Here is a 6,407-nt window from a genome sequence, read left to right as displayed (position 1 = left end):
ATGCCTAAAATGTTGTTATTACTTACAAACCAAAACTTCAAATCCTTTCAACTTTTTTCTTTTTTTTTTGTTTCTTTGACAATTTGGCACAAATTAAAGTGTTTCTAACATGTTTTCATAAATTAAAATACAAATGTTTTTTTTATCTAAAACACCTACTTTGATTAAAAATAAAAAAAATTCTTTGAAAACCTAGATTTATAAATTTTAAAATTTTGAGTTTATTGGTATCTAGGTCCCGAATTGATTCAATTAAAAGCTATTTCATACATTTGTGATTATTTCTACCATTTTAGTTTTATCCAAAATACCTAAAAATCAAAATTTTCAAACAGCCACCCACCCAAGCACGTTAAAACCATTGCTTGGTGTCTAGAAAGCGTAAGAAAGAAAAATTTGAAAACGCGGGAGAGAGAAGTAGAAAGCATAGCAGACGCATGCCGAACAGAGAAATTGATAAAATTTGAGAGACTAGGATGGTGAGAGAGAAATCTAAAGCACAAATGGGGAGAAATGGGGAGAAATTGTGATGCATGGTTTAATTTATCTAAAATAGTTTAAACGGTATTTTCGTCAAGTCATGACTAAATATGGCTAAAAGTAGTTATACTTATTTTTATGGTTACTTTTAAAATGTCTTTATCAAGAAAGGTCATTTCTCACAATTTTCTCTTTAATTAATTACTATATACATATAGTGACCCAATTAAGTTATGTATTTGTGCAAGCATCTAGACGGAGACTTGTGCATAAGTTTGGATTCTAGGTTAGCAAAACAACCTGTGAATGTAAATATTGAGAAAAAGAGATGTCAGCTGAAGTGTTGAACGAACACATAATCCTAGGTTTTAATTTATTACCTTTTTCTGGTGAATTTTTAGTTTTTATTAATAGTTTAGTTTTTGATTGAATTTAATTTTATTTAATTGTCTATAAAATCGAGTTACTTGAATAGGATTGATTTGTCATAAATTTAGTACTTAATGAACAATTAAGAGCAAATTTTTGTGAGATACGATTTTTGACTTGCTGTCTATATTACTTGTTCGATACGTATATTTTCATGTACTAAATCAACAACAAGGTTTTTGCATCGTTGCTGGGGATTTGTGTTTTTTATTTATTTTGTTAATATTAAAATTCAATAGATTAGTCTTAATTTGAATTTTTCTTTCTTTGTTTTTCAAGTTCGTTTTGTCATTGTATGAGTAGAGTAAAAAGCTTGGAGATTGTATCTTTGATTTAGAGATTGAGAGAACATTCTGAAGACTTCGACAAGAAAATTAACAAAGTTTTACTTAGACTGATACAATGGCTGATCAACAGGGTGAGCAGCAAATCCAAGAGCAAGTAGTGGAAGAAAATCGTTGCTTAAGGGATTATGTTGTTCCATTGGTACAAGGACTTCCTTCAAGCATTTAAAGGCTGGCTATTTAAGCCAATAATTTTGAGATTAAGTTGGCAATCATCACCATGATCCAGACTTCAATCCAGTTTGTGGGACTTCCAAATGACGATCCAAATGCCTACATCTTAAACTTTTGGTGATATGTGACACCTTTAAACACAATGGAGTCATAGATGATTCAATCTGTTTGAGACTTTTCCCTTTTCATTGAATGACAAAGCTACGGTATGGTTGAACTTGCTTTCTATTGGTTCCATTACAACATGGGATGACTTTGCTCATAAGTTTTGCCAAATTTTATCCTTTTACCAAGACAGCGAAGATGAGAAATGATATCACATCATTTATACAGCTATATGCAAAATAGTTGTACGATGCTTGGGAGAGATATAAGGACCTGCTTAGGTGTTGCCCTCATCATGGTTTTCCCAAATGGCTTTAAGTGCGAACGTTTTACAATGGATTGAGCGGTCAGGTGCAAACCATTATCGATGCCACTATTGGATAAGCTCTCATGACAAAGTTAATTGATGAGGTGTATGACCTGTTAGAGGAAATGGCATCGACCAATTACCAGTGGCCATCAGAGAGATCAATGCATATGAGAGTAGCTAGAATTCATGAGATGGATGCCATTTCGACATTAACCATATAGGTAACATCTCTAACTAGAAACCTTGATTCTTTCAGTGTTAACTTAGTTCAAAGTCCTTTTATAGTTTATGAGTATTTGTGGAGATAGCATGTGTCACGACCTGGTACTCCCCTCGAGCCCGTGACAACCGTCGCGGTGTCCCGATAGACACTTATTGCCCGGAATGTCAATCCGAAACCCCGCAAGGCTTTACTATCAGTTCCTCTATTCCCTTGTGAGCAACCATTGTCAAATATCGTGTTCTAAAAGATTTTAAGTTGTTTCCAACTTTAAACAAATAAAATATTAATTTTTCGTCTCACAGGGGTAATTTGGTCATTTTTCTCAAAAATTTCGAAACTGGCTAAAACGTAATATTCAAGTACAAAACACACAATTCATATTCAAAATGAGTTTAAAAGTCTAAAATCTTCATTTAAAACGAAATTATGGTTATTTGAATATAATAAGAAAATAAAAGAAATATTAAGTAAAATATTCTATTTTCTTATAAAACAATATTTATAGAGTTATACGTGAATAATTTTTATAGCGTAAAAGCTAAATAAATTTATACATACTTAAATACAGTAAGCCAAAATATTTAATTTAATTTACAATAACAAGAGTGCCCCCGAATAAACAAAAGTAAAGAGGACTGTGAACCTACGGTTTGGAAAATGCAGATCCCACTGTAGTCCTCGATGAGATCAGCTATCTACAGTCTATACTGAACCTGAAATGGGTGGAAATGAGGGTGGTGAGATTATAAAATCCCAATGAGTAAACAGACATCATCATAAACATTTAGAGTTGAGTACATGGAGACAATAAAGTAAATCATCATAAACTGGGTTATACAATTAGACACATCCCGTTCAAAATACGTAAAAAGGCTTATGAATCTCATAAAAATCTAGGCTTGTGCCATAAATTCATTCTCGGGGACACTTTGGCCGAGGCATCCTACCGAGACTGCTAAGGCTATTAAAATTCACATTTCACATAAATCATGTTTTTGTTTTGAAAACATAGCCGTTCCTTGGCGTTGGCTGAGTTCCCCCTCACGTGGTGGTTTAGCGTGAAGTGAACCCTAAACTTTACCCCAGGAGATACCCTACGCGCCTCTCCGTTCGAGGTAAGAATATAATGGGGTTTACCGTGCCCCTCTAAAAGGCTGGTCCACAGAAACCCCCTACTGCAGTGATTAATTAATATATAATCCACCATATAATAAAACTCAATAACATGATATGGCAATTTTGTAATTCGTAGTTTTTCAAGGTAACCAAACAATTCGCATTTCAATACAATTGCCAACTAGCCAATCATGCTCGATTTATCATAAGCCAGTTAATTTAAACAATCAAATTGCCACAATTAACAGTCTCCGTGTACTCTATTTTTCAAAATCACTATTAATTTCAAAACAATTTATAATTTAATTTCATTGAAACTCATTTATTCATAAAACATGAAAATTTATCTTTTTAAATTCCTTTTTCCATAGAATTCATGAAAGCATCTAAAAACCACCCTAGATAATTAAAATGACAGTAAGTTTACTCACTATGTCTAGAATGCAGACTTTCGAAGCACTCTGTTTACTGGTCCTCGGATGTAATTTCCTTGCCTTTATCGGAGGATTCACCACCTTGACACAGTACAAAATCGAGAGTTTCACCAAGTTGGTACTAAATCAAAATTAAACTAATTTAGACTACCAATGCATGATATGGAATGCAAAAATGCACTGGTAACTATCTAAACCCGGTATTGGCCTAATTCGTCTTATCACCCGATTAAATTCTTAACGGGTCCGTTTCAACTCCAATTTAATTCTTTTCAGTTTCTATACCTCAATTGCACCCAAATTAACTTAATGTCCCTCAGTGTGGTGCAAATTATCAATCCCAACAGCAAATTACAAAAATACCCCTAATGGGTAAAAATTTGTATTTTTGCTCCGAAAATTCTCATTATTTTTCTAGGCTCATAATTCATTATTCCTTAACCAATTCTCCTAGAATAAAATCAAACTCATCCTCACTCACTACATGGTAAATTCAGCCATTAATGGTTGGGGGAGAAAATAAATTCTTTTCTTGTTGTTTTGTTTCTAAATATGCTAAACTAACTAAAAACACTAACATAAATTAAAATCAAATAAATCCAAAAACTTTCTCTCTCCTAACCCATTTTTCCAGAATTGAATTCATCATGAAAACATGTAATTTAATCATGGAAAATAAAGAGAAATGCTTGGGAATAAGAAAACTCAAGCTTAATAGAAAAAATCTCACCTTTTTCACTTAATTTCCTTGAAAATTCACACTTTTTCTTTGATTTTCTCTCTCTAGGGTTTTGTTTTTGTTTTCTCTCTCTTCTTGCTGGTTTGGCCGGCCATGGGGTGGAAGATGGGCTGATTTTGTGCCTTTTAAAAAAGAAAATAATAAATTAATAAAGGCATGACACATGGCATCATGTCATTGGCCCGTTTTTAAAATTTTAAAAATTTAAACATTTTATCTCCACCACATGTTTAGTCAAGGGTCAAAGATGAAGACAAAGGAAGACCATGTGCTGGAAAAAATATCCTGGTGGTGGAAAATTACAATTTTGCCCCTGAGGTGGCAAAATTACCATTTTACCCCTATACTCCAAATTATACCGAAATTAAAATTTTTCACTTCTAAACCTCAAATCATACTCCAATAAGTCAAATTATACTCCAATAAGTCAAATGGGGCCAAAAAGTCTTTTCTAAAATTCCTATTTTGTCCCCAAGTGGTAAATGACCATTTTGCCCCTAGTTAATGAAAATTTCGATTTGACTCCAAATTGATCCTCAAACTCCAAATTACCATTTTAAGTCATCCATGAACTGTGAAACTCTTAATCTCACCTTAAAATTCCTATTTGATCTAGTTCGAGGATTAAATAAACTTTATTGTACCTCTAGGTACAATACCAACTTTTGTAAATTTTTTGGGACTCTCCTAGCATGCAATCATGCTATCATCACATGTAAGTCATGAATAGTATTTTATAAGGTCGGGTTTTACAGCATGCCAGTAATCTATGTCCAAGCAGTACAGAGATAGTTTAATTTATAGGGAATAGGCAGCAAAATAACCCATATTCCAACACCTATAATCTCAAATGGAGGAATCATCCAAATTTTTCTTGTAGCAAAAATCAAGGTTCTTCATTAGCTCTAAGGCCTAATTTTGCTCTCAGATTTCAATTTTAAGCAAGACCTCCAACGCCAGAAAAGAAACCACCTATGGAAGAGTTATTTATGCAGTACATGGCCAAGATCGACTCCTTCATTTATAGTCAGATAGAATCATTGAGAAATCTTAAAACTAAAGTTGGATAGTTTGCCAACATTATCAACAATAGGCTTTAAGGTACCTTACCTAATGACATGGAAGTTAATCCTATGAGGGAAAGTAAGGAATAATGCAATGCTATTACTTTTAGGAGTGGAAAAAAGGTTGGGATTAGTCGAAAGTAGACTGAACATCAAGATTAGTAAATTGAAAATGAGATAGTGGTTGAGAATGCTGACAAGCCAATTCAAGTGAAGGATACGAAGGCAAACCCACCACCACCACCTTTTCCTCAATGTTTTCAAAAACAAAAGCTTGATCATCAATTATAGAAATTCTTAAAAGTATTTAAGAAGCTTCCATCAACATTCCTTTTGTTGAAGCTTTGGAAAATATGCCAAGCTATGTGAAGTTTTTAAAAGACATCTTAACTAAAAAAGAAAATTATAAGAGTTTGAGACAGTTGCAGTTATTGAGAAGTACAGTGCTATAATCCATAATAAGCTTCTAGCAAAGCTTAAGGATCCAGGGAGATTTCTATTCCTTGCACTATTGATAGTTTTAAAATTTTTAAAGCATTGTGTGATTTAGGTGCTAGTGTTTCTATAATGCCTTTGTCTATTGTCAGGAAACTTGGATTTAAGGAGATTTAGTCTACTACAATTACCTTGCAATTAGCAGACTGAATAATCAGGTACCTTGTTGGGATTACAGAGGATGTGTTGGTTAAAGTTGGGCATCTTTACATTCTAGTGGACTTCATTGTGCTTGAGATGGAAGAGGATGTGAAAATTCCTCTAATCTTGAGACGACCATTATTGGCTACTACAAGTGTAATCATTGATGTAAAGAAAGGTAAGATAACTTTTAAAGTTAGAGAGAAGATAATCGAATTTGATATTTTCAATGCAATTAAGCATCCTACCTCTACAGATAGTTGCTATAGAGTGGATTTAGTTGATGAGGGCGAGGGTAGGCCTATTTCTCCACCTACAAGTGAGCAAGCACTAATCTTTGAGTTAAAGCCATC

The 6,407-nt window shown here is 33.4% G+C and overlaps 1 long non-coding RNA gene and 1 other non-coding gene across 2 annotated transcripts; both read right to left on the bottom strand.

The window, feature by feature from the left end:
• Nucleotides 1–1,727: 1,727 nt before the first annotated feature.
• On the bottom strand, nucleotides 1,728–1,834 carry LOC148760344 (small nucleolar RNA R71). Its single transcript, XR_016023291.1, has one exon. It is a non-coding gene; the product is annotated as a small nucleolar RNA R71 (small nucleolar RNA).
• Nucleotides 1,835–2,674: 840 nt separating this feature from the next.
• Nucleotides 2,675–4,448, bottom strand: LOC148760343 (uncharacterized). Its single transcript, XR_016028821.1, has 3 exons — nucleotides 4,346–4,448; nucleotides 3,613–3,696; nucleotides 2,675–2,778 (listed from the first exon to the last, which is right to left on the bottom strand). It is a non-coding gene; the product is annotated as an uncharacterized LOC148760343 (long non-coding RNA).
• Between the last annotated feature and the right edge of the window lie 1,959 nt (nucleotides 4,449–6,407).

The sequence above is a fragment of the Theobroma cacao genome, chromosome 10 (genome assembly GCF_053813885.1).
Source record: "Theobroma cacao isolate CCN51 chromosome 10, ASM5381388v1, whole genome shotgun sequence".
NCBI lineage: Eukaryota > Viridiplantae > Streptophyta > Magnoliopsida > Malvales > Malvaceae > Theobroma > Theobroma cacao.
Note: the sequence above shows the minus strand (reverse complement) of the source record. Positions and strands in the feature narration are given on the sequence as shown.